We start from the raw sequence: 24,034 nt of genomic DNA, 5'->3' as shown, positions 1-24,034 counted from the left end.
GAGTTCCTGTATACCCTTCATCTAGCTTCCCCTAATGTTAACGTCTCACATACACGGTACCTGTTTATCAAAACTTAGTTTGTCAAAACCAAGAAATTAACATTGGTATAAAACAATTAACCGAACTATAGATTTTATTTGGAGTTCACAGTTTTCCACTAATGTCCTTTTTCTGTTCCTGCATGAAATCTAAGCCACCACATTGCATATAGTCATTGTGTTCCCTTAGTCTGTTAACAGTTTCTCAGTCTTGTTTTCCTAGACCTTGATGTTTTTGTTTTTTGTGTTTTTTTGGATTTTAGAAAAGAAATATTTTTTCTTTTCTTTTCTTTTTTTAATTTTTATTATTTATTTTTATTATTTTTTTATATCTTTACTGGAGTATAATTGCTTTACAATGGTGTGTTAGTTTTTGCTTTATAACAAAGTGAATCAGTTATACATATACATATGTTCCCACATCTGCTCCCTCATGCGTCTCCCTCCCTCCCACCCTCCCTATCCCACCCCTCTAGGTGGTCACAAAGCACCGAGCTGATCTCCCTGTGCTATGCGGCTGCTTCCCACTAGCTATCTGTTTTACCTTTGGTAGTGTATATATGTCCATGCCACTCTCGCTTTGTCACAGCTTACTCTTCCCCCTCCCCATATCCTCAAGTCCGTTCTCTAGTAGGTCTGTGTCTTTATTCCTGTCTTACCCCTAGGCTCTTCATGACATTTTTTTTTCTTAAATTCCATATATGTGTGTTAGCATACAGTATTTGTCTTTCTCTTTCTGACTTACTTCACTGTTTATGACAGACTCTAGGTCCATCCACCTCATTACAAATAGCTCAATTTCATTTCTTTTTATGGCTGAGTAATATTCCATTGTATATATGTGCCACATCTTCTTTATCCATTCATCCAATGATGGACACTTAGGTTGTTTCCATCTCCTGGCTATTGTAAATAGAGCTGCAATGAACATTTTGGTACATGACTCTTTTTGAATTATGGTTTTCTCAGGGTATATGCCCAGTAGTGAGATTGCTGGGTCATATGGTAGTTCTATTTGCAGTTTTTTAAGGAACCTTCATACTGTTCTCCATAGTGGCTGTACCAATTCACATTCCCACCAGCAGTGCAAGAGTGTTCCCTTTTCTCCACACCCTCTCCAGAATTTATTGTTTCTAGATTTTTTGATGATGGCTTTTCTGACTGGTGTGAGATGATATCTCATTGTAGTTTTGATTTGCACTTCTCTAATGATTAATGATGTTGAACATTCTTTCATGTGTTTGTTTGCAGTCTGTATATCTTCTTTGGAGAAATGTCTATTTAGGTCTTCTGCCCATTTTTGGATTGGGTTGTTTGTTTTTTTGTTATTGAGCTGCAAGAGCTGCTTATAAATTTTGGAGATTAATCCTTTGTCAGTTGCTTCATTTGCAAATATTTTCTCCCATTCTGAGGGTTGTCTTTTGGTCTTGTTTATGGTTTCCTTTGCTGTGCAAAAGCTTTGAAGTTTCATTAGGTCCCATTTGTTTATTTTTGTTTTTATTTCCATTTCTCTAGGAGGTGGGTCAAAAAGGATCTTGCTGTGATTTATGTCATAGAGTGTTCTGCCTATGTTTTCCTCTAAGAGTTTGATAGTTTCTGGCCTTACATTTAGGTCTTTAATCCATTTTGAGCTTATTTTTGTGTATGGTGTTAGGGATTGATCTAGTCTCATACTTTTACATGTACCTGTCCAGTTTTCCCAGCACCACTTATTGAAGAGGCTGTCCTTTCTCCAATGTACATTCCTGCCTCCTTTATCAAAGTTAAGGTGACCATATGTGCGTGGGTTTATCTCTGGGCTTTCTATCCTGTTCCATTGATCTATATTTCTGTTTTTGTGCCAGTACTATACTGTCTTGGTTACTGTAGCTTTGTAGTATAGTCTGAAGTCAGGGAGCCTGATTCCTCCAGCTCCGTTTTTCGTTCTCAAGATTGCTTTGGTTATTTGGGGTCTTTTGTGTTTCCATACATATTGTGAAATTTTTTGTTCTAGTTCTGTGAAAAATGCCATTGGTAGTTTGATAGGGATTGCATTGAATCTGTAGCTTGCTTTGGGTAGTAGAGTCATTTTCACAATGTTGATTCTTCCAATCCAAGAACATGGTATATCTCTCCATCTATTTGTATCATCTTTAATTTCTTTCATCAGTGTCTTATAATTTTCTGCATACAGGTCTTTTGTCTCCTTAGGTAGGTTTATTCCTAGATAGTTCATTCTTTTTGTTGCAGTGGTAAATGGGAGTGTTTTCTTGATTTCACTTTCAGATTTTTCATCATTAGGGTATAGGAATGCCAGAGATTTCTGTGCATTAATTTTGTATCCTGCTACCTTACCAAATTCATTGATTAGCTCTAGTAGTTTTCTGGTAGCATCTTTAGGATTCTCTATGTATAGTATCATGTCATCTGCAAACAGTGACAGTTTTACTTTTTCTTTTCTGATTTGGATTCCTTTTATTTCCTTTTTTTCTCTGATTGCTGTGGCTAAAACTTCCAATACTATGTTGAATAAGAGTGGTCAGAGTGGGCAACCTTGTCTTGTTCCTGATCTTAGTGGAAATGCTTTCAGTTTTTCACCATTGAGGGCAATGTTGGCTGTGGGTTTGTCATATATGGCCTTTATTATGTTGAGGAAAGTTCCCTCTATGCCTACTTTCTGGAGGGTTTTTATCATGAATGGGTGTTGAATTTTGTTGAAAGCTTTCTCTGCATCTATTGAGATGACCATATGGTTTTTCTCCTTCAGTTTGTTAATATGGTGTATCACATTGATTGTTTTGCATATATTGAAGAATCCTTGCATTCCTGGAATAAACCCCACTTGATCATGGTGTATGATCCGTTTAATGTGCTGTTGGATTCTGTTTGCTAGTATTTTGTTGAGGATTTTTGCATCTATGTTCATCAGTGATATTGGTCTGTAGCTTTCTTTTTTTGTGACGTCTTTGTCTGGTTTTGGTATCAGGGTGATGGTGCCCTCATAGAATGAGTTTGGGAGTGTTCCTCCCTCTGCTATATTTTGGAAGAGTTTGAGGATAGGTGTTAGCTCTTCTCTAAATGTTTGAAAGAATTCACCTGTGAAGCCATCTGGTCCTGGGCTTTTGTTTGTTGGAAGATTTTTAATCACAGTTTCAATTTCAGTGCTTGTGATTGGTCTGTTCATATTTTCTATTTCTTCCTGATTCAGTCTTGGCAGGTTGTGCATTTCTAAGAATTTGTCCATTTCTTCCAGGTTGTCCATTTTATTGGCATAGAGTTGATTGTAGAAATCTCTCATGATCTTTTGTATTTTTGCAGTGTCAGTTGTTACTTCTCCTTTTTCATTTCTAATTCTATTGATTTGAGTCTTCTCCCTTTTTTTCTTTATGAGTCTGGCTAATGGTGTATCAATTTTGTTTATCTTCTCAAAGAACCAGCTTTAATTTTATTGATCTTTGCTAGACCTTGACGTTTTTGAAGAGTGCTGGTCAGGTATTTTGTAGAATGTTCCTCTGTTCGGGTCTATCTGATATCTTCTCGTGATTTTATTGGGATTGTGATTTTCTGGGGAGGAATACCACCAGAGGTGAGGTGCCCTTCTCCTTACATCATATCAAGGGTACATGCTACCAACAGTACAACATTGATGATAATAACCTTGATCACTTGGTTGAGATGGTATCTGGTGGGTTTCTTTCTCTATTTGAGAGTTATATTTTTCTATTCCATAGGGTATTCTTTGCAAGTGAGTTGCTAAGTCCAGCCCTTGTTCGAAGAGGAGAGTAATTAAGTTCCTCTTCCTAGACAGGGGTATCCATGTGGAATTCTAACGGAAGGGAGATTTGTCCCGTCTCCCTCAATCAATCATTTTTCAGTATAGGATCATGGATTTATATTTTATTTTTGTGTATTATAATTAAATACTGTAATTGTTTGTTTTCTTGCTCAGGTTGTTTCAGCTTTGGCCATTGGGAGCCATGGTATTTTGACATGACCCCACTTTTCCTCCTTAGCCTTCCTTACTTTCTATAAATATACTCTAGGATCATCTTGTATTTTCTCTGCCCCAGCCCTAGAATCATACATTTCTCTAGAGCCATGTTGCTTTTTTATTTTTAAACATGCTTTTTTTAAAAAAAAAAATTTATTTGGGCTTCCCTGGTGGCCCAGTGGTTGAGAGTCTGCCTGCTGATGCAGGGGACGCGGGTTCGTGCTCCGGTCCGGGAAGATCCCACATGCCACGGAGCGGCTGGGCCCGTGAGCCATGGCCGTTGAGCCTGCGCGTCCGGAGCCTGTGCTCCACAATGGGAGAGGCCACAGCAGTGAGAGGCCCGCGTACCACCAAAAAAAAAAAAAAAAAAAATTATTTATTTATTTGGCTGCATTGGGTCTTCGTTGCTACGCACAGGCTTTCTCTAGTTGCAGCGAGCGAGAGTTACTCTGCGGTGCGCAAGCTTTTCATTGCAGTGGCTTCTCTTATTGTGGAGCACGGGCTGTAGGCACGTGGGCTTCAGTAGTTGCGGCATGCAGGCTCAGTAGTTGTGGTTCTAAAGCGCAGGCTCAGTAGTTGTGGCACATGGGCTTAGTTGCTCTGTGGCATGTGGGATCTTCCCAGACCAGGGCTCAAACCTGTGTTCCCTGTATTGGCAGGCAGATTCTTAACCACTGCGTCACCAGGGAAGTCCCTAGAGCCCTGTTGCTTTAGTTGGAGAATGGTATTTAGAATCCAAGATTTGACTTTGGATGTACTTGTTGAACGTATATTAACACATGTAAATACACATACCTATAATTATTTCTGTATCTGTATATATTTAAAATAAATCTGAGTTCATACTGACATCTCCTACTCCCAATCTAGCACTACAGGATTCATTACAGCCTTCTCCCTTTGCTTATTTGTAGCTTCTTTCTCTGTCAGTGACAAACCTAACTCCCATTATCTACAATTTATTTACTTAGTTTTTCAACCCTATTACATAAAGTAGTTTTAGAATTGCTAAACCCGGTATCCTTGTGAGAAATTTACCTACGAGTACAGTGCTTATGTATATTTCTTTTTTTCTATTTCTGTTGTTAGCCTTACAGTATTTAGTCAAAACATCATTTTCTAAGATTACTTAAGGCAGCACCTTTTAACCCCAACAAAACTTTTTTAATGACTATTTTGTAATAGGCATCAAAGAGAGTAACGTTCTGACTACAAGCTATATAGCTCACCATCAAAAAGAAGGAAATGGGGCTTCCCTGGTGGCACAGTGGTTGAGAATCCGCCTGCCAATGCAGGGGACACAGGTTCAATCCCTGGTCCAGGAAGATCCCACATGCCATGGAGCAACTAAGCCCATGCACCACAACTACTGAGCCTGTGCTCTAGAGCCAGCGAGCCACAGCTACTGAGCCTGCGTGCTGCAACTACTGAAGCCCATGTGCCTAGAGCCCATGCTCCACAACAAGAGAAGCCACCACAGTAAGAAGCCGTGCACCACAACGAAGAGTAGCCCCTGCTCGCTGCAACTAGAGAAAGCCCGCGTGCAGCAAGGAAGACCCAACACAGCCAAAAATAAATAAAATTAAATAAATAAATTTTTAAAAAAAGAATTGTTATTAAAAAAAACAGGGAAATGTTTCAAAGACATAATGTATAAAATTTTAAAATAAAAATATATACATTTAACCTGTTTCTAACTAAAATTGTTCTCTCCTTCCTGTCTCAGCTGATTGTTCAACAAAGCTGACTCTAGTATCTTTTCACTGCTTTTGCTGATTCTCTAGCTTTTTTTAATGTTAAATTTATAAGTTGAGATTACTGAAATAGAATCAGAATGTCTGTTGGTGAAATTCATCTTCTGATATTTTGAGTAGACCTTAAAAATGAAGTGATGTTTGAGGATCGTTAGAAGTAAATGGGAGCAAGGTTAGGAAAGAGTCTTAATTATCTTTTTAAGGAAAATTAAAGGAAATTATTAAAAGGAAATTATTGGGCTTCCCTGGTGGCGCAGTGGTTGGGAGTCCGCCTAACGATGCAGGGGACACGGGTTCGTGCCCCGGTCCAGGAGGATCTCACATGCCACGGAGCGGCTTGGCCCGTGGGCCATGGCCTCTGGGCCTGCGGGTCCGGAGCCTGTGCTCCGCAGCGGGAGAGGCCACAGCAGTGAGAGGCCCGCGTGCCGCGGAAAAAAAACCCCCCAAAAACCCGAAATTATTCTCTGTGTTTAAATACTGAAACACCTTAATTATTTGTGCTAAAAGCCAAAATAAGAGAGTTGCTGGTAACCACCATAACACCTTATAGGATCCATATTGAATGCACTGGCTTTTCTTTAGGCCCCAATACTTTATCTGCATACAATGACATGAGATCAAAGTTTAAACTTCTCTAGCCTACCAATCTACTGAAAGTTTAGGGGAAAGAGTCCTTAGGACTGAAGGGAAATAAATTTGGGAGTAATTTATCATGTAAACTCACACATTCAGTAAATTTATTGACCCTGCAGTGAGTGGGGATATAAAGATTAATAAAACAAACTTGCCATTGAAGAATGAACAATATTTTTAAGGAGGCAAGCGAAGCTAATTTTCAACTGTTCTGAAGGGCAGAGGGTTTTTCTGACTTTTAGGTTTAATAAGAATTGAGAAAGATCTCGAATTAAAATTGCTTATACGTTACATTGTACACTTTTTTTTATAAACCATCGTTCACATTTTTAGGACTGGCTGGCTATTTCACCTTTTTATCAAAATGAGGTTTAGAGGAAAAGTGCATAGTCCATTGACTGAATTTTCCTCATCTATTTGACATCATTTTTGTGCTAAAATTTGTACTTTGTATTTTATTTTGAAATGTGTCCTTTACCTTACATAAAGTTGTAGGAGGTATCCTTTGAGTGAGTGAGAGTGTATGTGTGTGTGTTTCCAAGTAACATCTTTTGTATTCTGAACTCATTAAATCTGGCCCATGCTGAGCATTCAGAATTTGTGCTCGCCATGATTGAAAATCAGTCAGAGTCTACCAGGTTCATTAACAAGATCTGTTCTCTGTAGTCTGGAATTTCAAAGAAATTTTTTTATTATTAAGATGTAGAATTGGCAGAAGAATAAAAGTGAGTGAGGGATCAAAAATAAATCTCACAGTTTTAACCTTTTGTTAATCTTTTAAGCCATCTAAAACTACTTATAAAAAAATCTTAAAACTGATCCAGAAAATTTAACTCCTTAGCTACCACTAGAATGGGGGAAATTTGGTTTGAAAACAGTTTTTTCCTTTTTTCTATTTTGTAACCTCTGTTTATAGACTGGTCTTAATGTTGTCACAGGTGAAAATGATTTCAGGATATTAATCAAATGAGAATGTACTTCTGCCTTGCTAAACTAAGGTTCTGAGGAAGGTATTAAAGAGAATGGGACCTAAGTATGTGAATATTTTGATCAGCAGTGGTACATGTGGGTTTTGTTTTATTTCATTTTTAATTGAATCTGAAGTTGTCTTTTAATAATTGCAGTTTAACTTATTTACACTTAATTTATAATTCATTTGGACTTAATTTCTAACAGCTTATTTTGCCATGGTTTTATTTAGCTTTTATTTCTTGTTTCCTACTTCAAGGAGATTGTTTTCTATATTTCTTTTTTTCCCTCTATTTTTTTAGAATTTATACATTCCATTAAAGAAAAAACATTTTTAGTGGCTACCTTTTCATTTTTAACATGTGTACTGGGTTGAATTGCTTTCTCAGAAGATACGTCCACCCAGGACCTGGGAATGTGACCTTATTTGGAATAAGAGTTGCAGATATAACTTAGGATCTTGAGATGATATCATCCTGGATTAGAGTGGGCTCTAAATCCAATGAAGAGTGTCCTTATAAGAGACAGAAAAGGAGAATGCATGGAGGGAGACATAGGGGAGAAGGCCATGTCAGACAGAGCTGCACAGAGTGGAAGCTCTTTGAAGATGTGGGCAGAGATTGGAGTGATGTAGCTACAAGTTAAGGAATGCCAAGGGTTGTTGGCAGCCACCAAAAGCTGGGAGGGAGGCATGGACCAGTTTCTTTCTCAGAGCCTCCAGAGGGAACTAACCCTGTTGACACTTTGTTTTTTGTGAGGTTTTTTTTTAAAATTATTTATTTTTGCCTGCATTGGGTCTTTGTTGCTGTGCGTGGGCTTTCTCTAGTTGCAGCGAGCGGGGGCTGCTCTTTGTTGTGGTGCGTGGGCTTCTCATTGTGGTGGCTTCTCGTTGACAGGCTCTAGGCACGCAGGCTTCAGTAGTTGTGGCACGTGGGCTTCAGTAGTTGTGGCACATGGGCTTAGTTGCTCCGTGGCATGTGAGATCTTCCCAGACCAAGGCTCGAGCCTGTGTCCGCTGCACTGGCAGGCGGATTCTTAACCACTGCACCACCAGGGAAGTCCCTATATTTTTATTTTTAGAAGCTCTATTTTGTTCACGATTTCCTGTTCCTTTTTCAATTTCCACCTATCTCATCATTTTAAACAGTTCTACTTGATCATCCCCTGTAGTTGTACTATCTCGAGTTCCTGGCATGCCAGTCCCCCTGTGCTGCTCTCTTCAGGATGGCCCCTTTCCTCCCAGAGGTTATAATTTTATTTCTGTAGCTGTCCTCAGCATGTGGTGTTTCTTCAGGTGGAAGACCTGTGTGTCCAAGGCTTTGGGAGTATCCCCATAGAGCAACCAGGGCCCCAGGGGTTCCAGAATATCACATTTTCAACTTGGGCATCCTATATGAAGAGGATGAAGTTAGTCTGGATTCTATGTAGGCATACCTCTTTATATGGTGCTTTGATTTATTGCACTTGGTGGATATTGTGTTTTTTCAGAAATTGAAGGGTTGTGGCAACCCTGCATTGTCAGATGATAGTTTACATTTTTTAGCAATACAGTATTTTAAAATTAAGGTATGTACTGTTTTTTAGACATAATGCTTTTGTACACTTAATAGACTACAGAATAGTGTAAACATAACTTTTATATGCCTTGGAAACCGAAACATTCCTGTGACTCACTTTATGGTGATGTTTGCTCTAATTGCGGTGATCGGGAACTGAACCTGAAATATTTCCAAGGTGTGCCTGTACACAGAATACAGGTTTACAGTTCCAGTTTCTCCTGAAAGCATATTCTTTTTAACAAAATCCATAGTGATGGACAGACAGCAAAGTCTGCTCGCTGCCCAACTGGACTAAAAGGCTGTGGTTTTCTTGGCCCCTTAACTCAAGGATAGTGTTTCGTGGGTTCCTTACATTCTATGTAGAATTCAGTTCCAGCTTCCTGTCTAGCTGGGACTCAAGGAGATGCCTTCTGTGGGTGCTAAGCCCTCGCTCCCTAGCCATTAGACATCCCTACCCCCATCAGTGTTGGCATTAGCATGGCTTTGAATTCCCCTCTTCATTTCTGAAATTTAAGCACTCCTTTCTTCTCAGCTCAGCTATGTATTATAAAAAGATGGGGGAGTTATATTTATCTGCCATTTCCACGTGTTTGGAATGAGAGAGTAGTCTGCACTAAGCTGGTCCACCCATCTCATTCCACAGTCTGGTGGGTCACAAGTACCAGAGTTGTTAAGGGATTTTCAGTTTTATAAATTAAAGTCGAATCAAGGTTATTCTTATATTGATATTCTCCCTAGAAATCAGTTACACTTAGTTAATGGATCAGGAAAGCATAGAAGTATAATTGTGACCTTGGGCATGTCCATGGAATTCAGTCCTGAATGTGAACATTGTTTTTCCTCTGCCACAATAGGAAACAAAGTTGCTTAGAGCAGCCTGTAATGAGGCCAAGACTTGGGGCTGAAAACCTTTGAGCCACAGAGCGGTCTTCATTTTGTAGTCACAGACTGTAGACTTAGCTGAAGTAAACCCTGCTGCAATTTCCACGGCAAAAAGGAGGATGAGAGTTTGTATAATGCATTTCCTCTAATTTACTAGAAAAATTCATTCATGGGTTATTTTGGGGGTACAAAGTACATCTTATTTATTTATTTTTTTTTTTCTGTACGCGGGCCTCTCACTGTTGTGGCCTCTCCCGTTGCGGAGCACAGGCTCCGGATGCGCAGGCTCAGCGGCCATGGCTCACGGGCCCAGCCGCTCCGCGGCATGTGGGATCTTCCCAGACCGGGGCACGAATCCGTGTCCCCTGCATCGGCAGGCGGACTCTCAACCACTGCGCCACCAGGGAAGTCCCATCTTATATTTTTATTTACATGTATGTGAAGCATTTAGTGTTAAATGGCCCTTTAAGACAATGTCGTATGCCTCTAGCAATGAACTAGTATCTCAAGATATCTAAAAGAAGAAATGTGTATTTAATGTATCTTTTCATCATAAGCATTCCATTAATATATGCTATATATTGACCCTCAGGACATTCCATTTAATATACACATATATAAATTTAAATATATACTTACATATGTGTGTTTGTGTATGTGTGTGTGTGTGTGTATATATATATATGTGTATATATATATATGTGTGTGTGTATATATATATACACACACATACAGAAAGAGAGAAGAGAGAGAAAGATCCTTCCCAAGACACGATTTAATGTATAGCTAAATAGTAATGTGCTTTGGGCTTCCCTGGTGGTGCAGTGGTTAAGAATCCACCTGCCGATGCAGGGGACACGGGTTCGAGCCCTGGTCCGGGAAGATGCCACATGCCGCGGAGCAACTAAGCCCGTGTGCCACAACTACTGAACCTGCGCTCTAGAGCCCGCAAGCCACAACTACTGAGCCCGCGTGCCACAACTACTGAAGCCCGTGCTCCTAGAGCCTGTGCTCCTCAACAAGAGAAGCCACTGCAATGAGAAGCCCGCACACCTCAATGAAGAGTAGCCCCCGCTCGCCGAAACTAGAGAAAGCCTGCGCACAGCAATGAAGACCTAACACGGCCAAAAATAAACATAAATAAAATAATAATAAAATAAATTAAAACAAAAACAGTAATGTGCTTTGTTGGATTGTGGCAACGGCATAACAGTATATTTGTTGCAGTGCTTGTGTTCAAGTTAAGGAGTGGCTTATTTAGTTATAATGGGAATACTGTTTTTAGTCATAGAAAATGACAGCCATTCAAATGGCAGGTGTCTAAGTACAGATTGGGTCCATCAGATGGGAACACACTTTAAATAATTGTGACCACGTTTGTTTTGCTTGGTAGTTTCCTAGTTACCCAGGACAGAACTGCAGACACAGGGAAGAGGTGGTAAATTACCCTGATTATCAAACAGCTGAGAAAATAGTTTGGCTCTGGTGTTGAGAAACTTGTTTAGAAAATAAATCAAAGCTCATTGGAGCTTTTTTACTACATTGAATTCATTCAAAACACCTTCTTTGTAACAGACAATTACAGTGTTAAAGGATTAAGTATTAATTATGGATGTGTTCAGTTTCCTTAGGTAACTACTGAATACTGCCTTTTCAAGAAAGGTAAAATTCCATGTGATTTTATTTATTCATTCACTTAGATTCAACAAATCAATGGCAGTGATAAGCAGAACACAAAATTTAAAACTAATAATTTATTAGGGGGTAAAATTAATATATTACTTGGCCCATGGGTCTCTATTACTAGCTGTGTGACCTTGAGCTAGTTAAGTTTTCTAAGATTCAGTTCTGTGGTTAATGAGGATTAATAATGCCTGCCTCACAAGGTTTTTCTGAGAAGTAAATAAAGCATTTAAAGTGCTAAGTAGAACACCTGGCACATAATAATTTCTTAATAAATGTAGTAGCTATTAATATTATTTGGTGGAAAAGTAGATAATAAAATAAATGCTGGATTTATTTGGATTTTAATCTTTGAACAGACTTAATAGGTGCAATGAGCTTATTTTATACTTGGTCATAAATGTAAATTTTTTTAATTTTCTGAAATCCAGAATATAAAACTGAAGAGTGCAGCTGGTATTCAAGACTAATAATTTGTACTTTCTTAAGAGATGAACTTGGGAGGTAGTAGTAGGAGGGGAGAGCCTAGAATTAGAAAAGCTTCATTCTTTTTTTTTTTTTTTTTTTTTAATTTTTGGGCTGCACCACACTGCATGCAGATCTTAAGTTCCCCGACCAGGGATGGAACCCGCGCCCTTGGCAGTGGAGGCATAGAATCTTAACCACTGGACTGCCAGGGAAGTCCCAAAAAAGCTTCATTCTTAATTTTGAATTGCGAAGAGCAAGGCTGTGAGACCTAATACATTAAAATTCTGTAATATCTTTAAAAACAAGCCCTGCAGTAGCAGGCCCTGGAATGAGAAATGTGCTCGACTTTTCAAAAGCTTTAATTTGAAGGGTCACAATTATTGTCTTTCAGATGTGGAGAACTGATTTCTAATTCTGCGTCTAAGAGAAAATTGGCCATATTTTCAGTATTATGAGCAGATTCCTAATGCCCAAAGGGGATTATGTTCTGTCTTTTATTGCCTGTGGGAGGGGTGTTGCTAAGAAACAGAATTCCTGATACATTCTGAGGAAGGCAGCCTGTCATTTTAGTGATGCACTGAGAATAAAACACACCGAAGGCAATGTATTTTCAAAATCTAAAGCTGTTACTACCCAAAGAAGACTGTTTATCTCTGGTTGATTAGATGTAACTCATCTGCTTGTGTGAGGCTTAGAAAACAAACCTTAAAAGCCTGTATATTGATGCTCTAAAAGTATGTATGGCCTGCCAAATCATTCTTTTACGAGTGTTTGAAGGACAAAAGGAAATGACCTACAGAGTTTGAAGGCTGGAAGGAAGCAAGCACGCACTGAGGACTTCCATACAAGCACTGGGCTGGGCTCTGTCACGGTCACACCTTGCTGATGATCCATGATGACCTGTCAAGCAGGAGGCATAATTTCCACTTTACAGATACGGGAATAAGTTCATCCGAAACTCGACCAGTTGAGTGTCAGTACTCATAACTTCAGACCTACGTTTTCTCACTCCAAGTGCAGAATTCTTGCCACTATACTTACCAGCTACTGGCTTCCAGTTTTAGAGACTAAAGTAGGGTCAGGGTTAGACTACAACTGCAAAGGAGATTGGGGAAATTCTATGATTCAAGACACAGGCCTAGATACTCTGGAAGGCCTAGATTTCTGGTTCCCTTTGGCTGCTGAAGAACAGGTGCTTCGTCATCATTTTTTATCCTCTGAGTTACTGTACCCTCAAGTGAAAATGAATTCTTGCCAGAGATCTTTAAGGTACACAGACCAGGGAAGTACTGACAGCCTTTCAGAGACAGTGTGATCTGGTACAATGTAGGGATCTCTAGGGGCCCTTCCAATTCTGTTTCTCTTATACCACCACATTTTCAGACATTTTTTCTCACCTTTTCGGCATTCAGTGCACTCAGGCATTCTCAGCTTTTCGTAAGCGTTCTCTGTTATGATAACTGGGATCCTAAATAGCTCATGGGAATAATCATTATATTCAGAAGCAGGAGAATTCATTCATCCAACAGGCATTGATGGAGAGCATACTGTGTGGTAGGCAGTGTCATAGGAGCTGGGAATCAGCAGTAAAGACAAAGTTCTGTTCTCACGGAGCTTATCTTCCAGTGGAAGAGAGACGTATATAAAATAATTTCAGATATTAATATGTGCTTTGCAGGAAAAAAATAAGGGCAATGTAGAGGGATGAAGAGTGAGTAGGAATGAGACTGCGGCGGTGGTTTAGAAAGGAAAGTCACTGCAGGCCCCTACGAGGGTCTGCCGTTTGCACTGAGTCCTGAGGGCTAGGAAGGAGGGAGCTGTACCACCACCAGGAGACAGGGTGTTCACGACAGAGATGATAGCAGTTGTGAGGTCCTGAGATGGGCTCTAGCTTGATTATTTAAGGACTGGCAGAGCCATAGCACCTGAGTGGGAGAGGCTGACAGGTGCATTATATCAGGTCTGGGTGGTCGTGTGGAGGAGTTTGGGTCTTCTTTTGGGTGTGATGGGAAGCCATTAGAGAGTTCTGACCTCAGATTGGCATGCTATATGTTATTGAAAGATAGCTGTAGCTGCTGTCTGGACAGTCAGCTGTTTGAGTGGAAGCTGGGAAACCTTTCAGAGGCTCTTGCTATAGTCCCGATGAAAGACGGTGGTGGCGGGGGCTAGAGTGCTAATGATGGGACTAGAAGTGGAAGGATATAGGCTCATGCTTAGAGGTGGTACTTAAAGGTTTGCTGATGGACTGAATGATGAGTATGAGGGGAAGAAGGAGTCAGGGCCTCTATAACCAGATGCTTGGCAACTTGTCACTTTCTTAACAGTTATCAAACAGAACTCCCAGTCATTTCTGCCACTCCCTGAAACACAGCAGCAGTGACTGACAGTATACATTGCACTTGTGAGTGATGACAGGATTTTTCAATTTGAAACCTTAAAAATTTTTTTAAATTATTCGTTTTAATTTTTCTCAAAAAGGGAAGAGCAGGTATTCCCTTCGCTGTCAGAATCTTAAGACACACACGCACAAATCCAGACACACACAAACACACACACACACCACCACCACCCCAAATGATATTTGAATTCTCCTACTTTTGAAAACAATACATGGGCTTTTGAAAATAGCTGTCAGACTCTTTAAAAGGAAAAAACCCAAAGGCATAAATAAATGAACTCTACAAATGACTTTGGTTCACATAGAACATAAAAATAAAATCCACAATGAAAAAGCCAGTTTTAAAGATGTTGGCTTGTTTAGAGACTCATGGGAGGAAATGTTAAGGCAGTTTAACCATCGATGATTGGAGTACGTTTTTTCCCGCCCAGGATAACAATGGAGCAAAAGTGCAAAAACAGTGTAACAATATTCAGTTTATGGGTGGCCAAGGAGTGCAGGGAATTAATACATCTGAGTCATAAAACAGAAAAAGTGAAGCACAAAGTGGTATATGTACTGTGAGAAGTGGATTAAAAGAATTTGTTAGCTCGTGGGAAAAGTGAGACAGTACCTTCAGTGGAACATAGGATATTCCCTCCGGTGCAACTTCAAGACAATCACCAGGCAAAGTAGCTGTCCTTGATTGCTAAGCCAGTGCATGGAGAAGGAGACTTCTCCTGATATATTAGTATTAAATAATGTATTAAGTCAGTCACTGTCATCAAATTAATACTGGGAAGTACATGACCAAGATGAAAACACCTTCCATCAGTAAGTCACTTGGTAATCTAGGATGGACCTTTATCCATCCCTCCCCCATCCAAACCCCACCCCCAGCCCCCAGCATCATCCATTCTTATACAATTTTTGAAGTCCCATAAAAGTCAATTTATGTTGCCTTTTCTGTCTTCAAAAGGGTTCACAGTTCATTAAAATGCCACTCTTTCCTTTGTGTCTTGCTCTCAGGACAAATGGTAGAAGTCCAGATTGAACACAAGGCACAGATCAAGCCAGGGTGCTCAGGCTTACAGAGTCTGACCTGACAGAGGCCTGAGCAGGGATTGGCCCAGCACCCAACACATGGAGAATGATGAGGGTGAGTTTGGGAAGATGGGAGAAAAAGAGGGTGTTTCGTTTTCTTCTTTTTCTCTACTATTTTTTTTTTTTTTTAGCACCTTCAACATGGCGTCATTCTGCACAAATCTGTTGCTTCCTTGGTTGAAATGAACAGCCTACAATTTAAGAAAGATATTCACAGAGATACAGAAGGATAATAAAGCCACGGAAGAGAAAGGCAACTTAATTTATAAATGACATGAAAGACAGGAGAAGTAGGATGATCATTAACTTACGTAACCAAGTTCATGTAGAAGAGGTGTTGTGGCTGGGGTAGGGCAGTGTGCGCTTTAATTTGCCATAGGTAAGGTATCAGTAAAGAAGGAGCAATGCACCAGATGGAAAAAAAAAAAAAGGTCAAATGCCGTCACAGAGACTGCATTTCTTCCAGCATTGAGTCGTGGTTGGAGGAGGGTCTTCTGGAGATAAACTAGTCAACTTACTTGCTTTTCAGTCCATCCCCTTAAACAATATTTGTTATTACCCTAAATTAAGAGAGGGATCCCAACTCCTCAGGCCTTGTGTTTCATGAAGGGTCTTCTGCTCGCAAGGCCTTCTCTCTGTCCCTTACTCCCAAGGAGAAGTAGTATCTGTTTGTAGAGGTTGTGGCTCAGCCTGGGGGGGTTTCTTTCCCTGGCCAGCCTGCCCTTAAGACAGTGCCTTCTCCTTTCACTCCTGCCGCCACCCAGGTTCTGGGTCAGGCCCAGAACCTACCTTCTACGTGCACTTTTGGAGACCTTTGTCTCTTTGTCCTTGCTGTCGGGGTTCAATCGGTTATGGTGCTGATTGGGTAAGTTTGGGGTAGTCTAGAGGCCCAGTCTCTTCTGCAGGTGGGTCCTAAGATCCAGACCCAGGAAGCAAGTGGTACAAATTCTATCCAGAGGTCAACCTGATTCAAGGCAAGCCCAAGTGCCGTGGAGAAATCATAGCAGTGTTAGGGAGTGGAAGGTCGGAGAGAAAAGGAGATAGACAGGGTAGTTAGGGAAGACCCCTCCGAGGAGGTGAGGTTTAAGCTGACATATGAATAATGGGAAGGAGAAAGCCATTGTGAAGATTTGGGGACAGAGTTTTGGGGGCAGAGGGCACAGCAAATGTAAAGTCCTTGATGGGGAATTAACTTGGGTGTTTCAGGAATAGCAGAAAGGCCAGCGTGGGAGAGTGGTAGGATGTAAGGTCAGAGAGAGGGGCAAAGGAATGTGTAGTGCCTTTGAGGCCCTGATTAGCGGTTTGGATTTTATTCTGAGCAAGTTGGAAACCATGGGAGGATATTGAATACAGAAGGGATGTTGTTAGGTTCATGTTTTGAAAATGGCACTGACAGCTTTTGAGGAATTGGGGGTTTCTGCTTTTTCTTTTTCTTGTCCCCCCTCCTCCCCCCACCTCCCTCCTCCAGCAAAGAAGAGGAACCTGTAAGTTTTAGGGATGTTTGTGCATACTGACTCTCATCGTATGTAACCTGGTTTGAAGAGAAGTGTTTCCGTTGTAGGTGTGTCTTGCTGTAAATATTTGTTCATATTTTTGTGAATTCAATACTATGTACCACTGTATTATAGTAACTTTTATAAAGCAAACCATAAAAAAAAAAAAAAAGAAGAGATGGAGGGGAGCTAGGATGGAGGCAGAGAAGGTGGTGAAGATGATGAGAAGTGGACAGATTTGGGATTTTTTTTTGGATATAACTGAAATCTTCCTAAAGTTTTGAATATTGAATACAAAGAAATAAGAGAATCAAGGATGCCTCCTCGGTATTGAGCTTGAGTAACCGGGTGTATGGTGGTGCCGTTAATTAAGATGGGTGAGTGGAGGTAGAGAGTGAGAGTAGAGGGCAGAGCTCTGTTTGGGATATGTTATGTTTGAGATCTTTTGGGGCATCCAAGTAGAAATGTGAAGTGTAGTCCAATCTGCAACTCTGGGGAGCAGTTGGGGCTGGCATATAAAGCCATCAGTGTAGAGATGATGATATTTAAAGTCATGGGTCTGGCTGATCTCACCTATGGGGAGATTTAAATAGGGAAGATTATTGAGGACTGAATGTTGGAATGCTTCCAGTATTTAGATTGGAAACTGGAAGCTGAGTCAGCAAAGGAGACAGAAAAAAGTTGTATTAGTTAGGGTTCTCCAGAGAAACAGAACCAATAGGATGTGAATATGTAGAGAAAGAAATTAATTGTAAGGAATTGGCTCATACAAGTGTAAAGGTTAGCAAGTCCAAATTTGCAGTATGGGCCAGCTGATTCAAGACTGGGGAGAGCTGATGGTGCAGATGAAGTCCAAAGGTAGTCTGCTGGAGAATTTTCTTTCACTTGAAAGAGGGTCAATCTTTTTGTTCTATTCAGTCCTTCAGCTGATTGGATGAGGCCCACCCACATTAGGGAGAGCAGTCTGCTTGACTGATTAAAATGTTAATCTAGTCTAATGTTGTCTATTGATTTAAATGTTAATTACACCCCCAAAACACCCTCACAGAAATACACAGACCAAATGTCTAGGCATCCTGTGGCCTAGTCAAGTTGATACGTGAAATTAACCATGACAGTGCTGGTTGGCTTCTTGGCTCTTAATACTTAACACTTTCTCTCATGCATATGCATATGAGCTGAACAGAAGTGGCAAGGAAAAATGGCACATTTGAGTCCACTTTTCAGCAAGAAGCATAGGACCCTGGAAGAGACCTTAAAGGCTGGCTAAGACAACTTTCCATCCAATGTAGATTTTTCTGTCTCTGCTAAAACATTTCCAGTGCTAGGGTGCTCACTACTTTCTAAGATAAAAAGTTCTGTTAATGTGACTCTCTATTTCTTAAAAAAAAAAGTTATCCTTATATTGAGCAAAAATCTTCCTCATGAAGCCTGACTAGCTCTCAGCTTCCCTAGCAAGTAGTAAGAATGCCACACCGCCTCTGCCAAGGACTGTGTCAATTCTGGAGCTTTGCAGAGTTTGGAGAGCTTTATCAGTCCTGGAACACAAGGCTTTTTCTCCCCAGGGCACAGACATGCCACCCAGGTAGTTGGGTGAGGATGGATTCAAGTACTGTTTATCTGAAACCACTCACCAGGCACTCAAGCCTTACTGCTAAATCTGCCAGGCTGCTTCAGAATGGTGAACTTGCTCCCAGACACTTCTCTGACCCCAGAAGCTGTCTTCTATCAAAGCCTGAAGGCTGTCAGCCCTGTCTGTCTGTATAGGTCTGAGCCAACTACGGACATGCTTCTTTTTTTTTCCTCGGCCTATGTTTAGGTCAGTAGAGGTAAATAGATATGAAGAAGGAGGGGTGTGGTCCAACTCCAAATACCTGTGCAAATGTTAGCTCCATTCTGACTGGAGACCCTTTAGTTGGGAAGACCAGACTTTGGTTCTGATTTTGTTCCTTGGTGACACATTCCCTTTTTAAAGCCAGTAAACTCGGATTTGCCCTAATACTAACTCCATCTTTATAAAAATGTAAGCTGTAACCTAGGCAGCGATGAACAAGACTATTTCCTTGTGAACGAAGCCCCTGAATGTAAACCACATTCCAGAGGCCGCTACAGACCCAGCGTTTCCAGTGCCAGTGGAGAAACAGGCCTCAGAACTGTGTAGACACCACTCTGCTAAGAATCTTTGATTGGAAGATTGACCACAAGCCTAGGAGAGAATAGTCATGTAATCCAAAGAACGAGGATTAGTACAGGGTTTGGTCCACCCCCTTTATTTATTTATTTTAAAAAATTTATTTATTTCCTTTATTTTTTTTTGGCTGCGTCGATCTTAGTTGCGGCATGTGGGGTCTTCGTTGAGGCATGCGGGATCTTTTGTTGCGGCATGGGCTCTTCGTTGTGGCATGCGGGCTTCTCTCTAGTTGTGGCGTGCAGGTTTTCTCGCTCTAGTTGTGGCACGCGGGCTCCAGGGTGTGTGGGCTTTGTAGTTTGTGGCACGTGGGCTCTCTCGTTGAGGCGCGCCAGCTCAGTAGTTGTGGCGCTCAGACTTAGTTGCCCCGCAGCATGTGGGATCTTAGTTCCCCAATCAGGGATCGGACCCGCATCCCCTGCACTGGAAGGTAGATTCTTTACCACTGGACCACCAGGGAAGTCCCTTGGTCGTGCCTCTTTAAAGTCTTGCTTTCTACTTTAATAAATGAAAGCACTTAGTAGAAAAACTAGTTCTGTAGGGCTCTGACCGCTAGGCAATCTTTTTAGCCTGCTGTTTGCAAACACTAGGACATAACGCAAAGATGGAATGTTTGTGTCCCCCCTACATTCATGTATGTTGAAACCTAATCCCCAGTGTGATGGTATTAGGAGATGAGGCCTTTGGGAAGCAGTTAGGTCATAAGTCAGAGCCCTCATGAATGGGGTTGGTGCCCTTATAAAAGAGACCTCAGAGAGCTCCCTCATCACTTCCACTGTGGAGGACATAGTGAGAACATGAGAACAGTCTTTGTACCAGGAAGCAGGCCCTCACTAGACACTGAATCTGCCAGTGCCTTGATCTTGGGCTTCCAGCCTCTAGAACTGTGAGAAATAATTTCTGTTGTTTAGAAGCACTCAGGTGTGTGGTATTTTGTTCTAGCAGCCTAAAGAGACTGAGACATATAATATCTTTTGTCTTTTGTTTCTTTGGAAAATTCAGTGGCCATGACTTTTTTGATGTGTTTTTAATCCTGAAGAGGACTTGTTGCACAAATATGCACCAATGATACTTTTGGTTATTGGGTTTTATTAAGGAATTTCGGACACCACTGAACTGAGGTCTGGCAAATAGGAACTACTCTGGATGTGAGTCCTTGTTTCCTTCCCTACAATGCAATGTTTATCCTTCAAATCCTCCCCAACCCCACCTCTCCTCACAGGACAACAACTTTGCGCATCCAAGAATTACATGTGTACATCAGCATTCACACCTCTTTCCTCAAAAAATGAACAGTTTCTCTTAACATAAACATTTCTAAGAAGACTTATGCCTTTTGTAGTATTTGTAATGACATCATTGGTTATTAAATTTTGTTGATTCAATTGTGAACTTGAGAAAAGGATATCTCAAACATCTTTTTAGGCTCATATGTCTTAAATACAGTCCTGTGCTTAATGAACTATAAATATTTAATGAAACGGTAAAAATAATAAATGCGTTATAAAGAGATTCCTGTGTACTAATATCTTTGGGGAGTAAATTGCTCTCTTTTTAAAAAAGGATTATATATACATAGTATATACAGTCGGCCTTCTGTGTCCACAGGTTCACATCCACAGAGTCAACCAGCTGCAAATAGAAAGTATTCAGAAAAAAATTCCAGGAAGTTCCAAAAAGCAGCACTTTGTACATAGCTGCCAGGGTGTTGTGCCTGGCAACTATGTACATAGCATTTACATTGTATTACTTATTATAAGTAATCTAGAGATGATTTAAAGTATACGCAGGCGGATGTGCATAGGTTATATGCAAATACTATGCCATTTAACACAGTGTAAGGGACTTTATCTGTGGATTTTGGTATCCAAGGGGGTTCTGGAACCAATTCCCCAAAGATACTGAGGGACAGCTGTACATATTTTTGAAATTTTGAGAAGAATGACTGTCGTTACAATTCGGCTGTCCAGAAGCAACAGTTACTGAAATTTTAGTGTATTTACTTTGGTCTCTGGTTAGTGGAACTATCACATCAAACAACTTCCATTGTAAGTCAAACTTTCCTTGTATAATTGTGCTATTTCCAGCTTTTCTCTCACAGTAGTGATCTATTAATAGGTATAAAGGAGCTAATGTGATTTCTGTGGTTTATTTTGTTTAGAGAGAATCCTCCGTATTCAGGGGCAAGTTGCTTAATTGACATGGCTGTTCAGATCTGAGAGGTGTGTGCATTGCTTAGAAGAAGCAACTCCCAACCCCTCCCTATTGAACTGCAGAGTTTCAAGATATGTCTACAAGTACAAAAAATGACTTGAGGTGATTATTCAAATTTTAAGGTGGTTTATTTTGGGGGGGGGGCGAGTGTTGTTAGTTTGTTTCTTACCGTTTACCTTAATGATTAGGCAAAGTTGTTTTGAGATCTGAGTTATCTGGGTAGTCATCCCAGTTCTTCAGTTTTCTACTATGTGGCTTTCACTAACAAGTTGAAATGTTTCTGTGGTGTCAACCCTCTAGGCAACCTTTGGAGATGCTACTTTTCTTCTAAAAAATGTGGTTATGACACAGATCCTGAGGCCGGAGCTTCCTTGTCCTCTGGAATGTCTGAATGGGTGTATAGATAAAGGTAAAGAGCTTTGGGCCTCAGGATTCTCATGGAAGATGCTATAAACTGGTTTACTCAGAACCCATTCCAGCACCCTTCTCTCCTGACTTCCTGTTCAAAGGGGTGGAGAGCTGAAGATTCCTTTCTCCACCTCCCTTGCCCTGAGGGCTCTGCATGTGACGTTGCATCACCTAAATCCATGGATCTGTGTGAGACTAGGAGCATGTGCAAACAGCAAGGCAGTGGCTAGGACTGGGAGTGGGATGGGACACAGTTCTTTTGATAGGCATTGCACTAGAGGCATCTATTCTTTGGGGGCAGCTGAGGCAGATTTTTGGCATTCAGCCCCTGCTGATGTCAATGCAGTGCAATAGACAGTAGGGGGTGTCAGGTCTGCCAACACAGTCACATGGTATGGGCTGGCTTTTTTCTAGTGCTTAGTTCTCTGGTCCTCCCAGATTCCATAAACTGCTAGGATCTTTTCTGTAATCCCTTTGCACACCCTAAATAGAAAGGACTCTCTTGACCTTAAATAAGAACCAGGTTGTAGAATGAGATCTCTGGGCTACTGCTGTAGTAGTTCTCCACTGTTTGAATTTTCTGGGATAGAAAAATTTCCAAAACATATTTTGGAATTCCATTAGTGTTGCCAACTTTTCTTTTTCCAAGAGAGGGGATTAACAACAAAACCCATTTACTATCACCGTAATTTATCTGAAGAAATATTTTTGAAGACCAAAAAAGTAGGAAGACATAGATGCAGAAAAAAAGACAGTTTTTAAGTTGAAAAAATTTAGCTTTATGAAAAACCTCACAGAAACATCCTTATATTTTCTTTTATTGCCCTTGGTGAAATGTATTCTTAGAAAGTCATTGGGTAGGAGACCAGTGGTCTAGAAGCAGTCAGCACACTTCAACCCACCACTGACTGTTTTTGTGCATATAGTTTTTTTTGGAACCCAGCCAGGCTCATTCACAAGTGCTCATTCACTATGACTGTTTTCATGGACAGCAGCAGACTTGAGTAGTCGTGGCTGTGACCATGAGGCCACAAAGTCTGAAATATAACTATCTGGTCCTTTAACAAAAATTTGCCAACTCTGAGTGACCTACGAGACTCCATCTACCTGGAAGAGTCTAAGAACCTTGAGCGCTATCTTTCTGGACAAATCCGTTGTTTGTACTCCCAAGAGTCATTCCTTCAGCAAACATTGATCAAATCTCTGTATGTGCCAGACTGTCTTCTAGGTGCTGGGACACAGGGATGAATTACAAAGAGAAGTTCTCTAACCTCATGGAAAGCATGTTCTAAAAAGAGACAAACATTAAATAAGTTACATGAAAAAATGAACAAAGATTATTTCATTTAGTAATGAATATTTCCATGAAAACAAAACAGGTTCAGTGATGATGAAGACTGACCCAACGGGAGGATGCCTGTGTACTCAATTAGGGTGGGTACTAAGGGGTAGTTATCAGTTCTCATGTCTCTTTATGCTGAATGGGTTTGACCCTAAAGGTACTAGTTGGAAATCATGTGTAAGCACTTCTGCCTGGGCCAGTGCATAACTGTGAGTAGGGCAGGAAAAGAAGATGCAGAAACACATAATCAAGAGGAATGTAGTCACAGGTTACCAATAATGTAAAGTCCTCAACCTGGGGAAAATCGGTCAAATAACAGAGAGCTACAAAACTAGATCCTAGCTCTAGGTTTTAGACTTTTTTTTCCTATATCAGGACACAGAAACAAGTTTCAAGTCAAAATGCTTTACTCTGCACAGAACATTGTTATACAGTTTTGGGATTTTTTTGGCGGTATGCGGGCCTCTCACTGTTGTGGCCTCTCCCGTTGTGGAGCACAGGCTCCGGACGCGCAGACTCAGTGGCCATGGCTCGCGGGTCCAGCCGCTCCACGGCATGTGGGATCCTCCCAGACCGGGGCATGAACCCGTGTCCCCTGCATCGGCAGGCGGACTCTCAACCACTGCGCCACCAGGGAAGCCCTGTTATATAGTTTTTGAATTGGGAGGGACACATACTTTTGGGTATTATTCTATGCGTTATGTGTTTTTGTAAAGCCACTGTGGTGAAGGTGGGGACATACTATGACCATGTTGGGAATCTCTTAAACAGGAAATTAAAGATGATACTAAATTGGCAAACAGGAGTATTATAGAAACCTTGTTCTCAGGAGAACGATGGTTACATACTGTAAGCTATTTCATTTATTTTTCTTTTGTTTCTCATTATTTAATAATAAGGCATGTTCTTCTACCTAAATCAATGACACAGAATAAACCAGTGTAATTAGAC

General features: G+C 40.7%; 1 protein-coding gene across 1 annotated transcript in view; it reads left to right on the top strand.

Moving 5' to 3' along the window:
- Positions 1-24,034, top strand: part of FEM1C (fem-1 homolog C) — a 202,882-nt gene that overhangs the window by 25,683 nt on the left and 153,165 nt on the right. The window contains exon 4 of the mRNA XM_067731469.1: positions 15,364-15,493. The gene's annotated coding sequence lies outside the window, so the exon portion shown is untranslated. The remainder of the gene's footprint in view (positions 1-15,363; positions 15,494-24,034) is intronic.

Source organism: Pseudorca crassidens, chromosome 3, assembly GCF_039906515.1.
Source record: "Pseudorca crassidens isolate mPseCra1 chromosome 3, mPseCra1.hap1, whole genome shotgun sequence".
Classification (NCBI taxonomy): Eukaryota; Metazoa; Chordata; class Mammalia; order Artiodactyla; family Delphinidae; genus Pseudorca; species Pseudorca crassidens.
Note: the sequence above shows the minus strand (reverse complement) of the source record. Positions and strands in the feature narration are given on the sequence as shown.